This window comes from Choloepus didactylus, chromosome 22, assembly GCF_015220235.1.
Source record: "Choloepus didactylus isolate mChoDid1 chromosome 22, mChoDid1.pri, whole genome shotgun sequence".
Lineage (NCBI taxonomy): Eukaryota > Metazoa > Chordata > Mammalia > Pilosa > Megalonychidae > Choloepus > Choloepus didactylus.
Genome location: NC_051328.1, coordinates 22,089,742 through 22,090,048, shown reverse-complemented (window position 1 = coordinate 22,090,048; position 307 = coordinate 22,089,742).

Genomic DNA, 307 nt, shown 5'->3' with positions numbered 1-307 from the left:
GTGGCGTTCTGGGCCGTAAAGTGTGGCGGGGGCGGGGAGAAGGCGGGGCTTCTATCGCGGGGGTGGGGCTTTAAGGCGGAGTGGCGCACGCACAAATGCCTGACAGTGCAGCTGTGGTGGCCGCGGCAGAGGCTCAGCGGGGCGGGGCTGTACCATCGGGAGAGGCGGGCACTCTAGGAGGGAAGAGTCCCATAGTTCGTGTGTCCCGCATCTACACACTACACTGTACACGTTTCACGCTATACAAATGTGTAGACCACGCAACACACCTCACGCGGCTACACACCACCTGTCTGCAGTCTACACG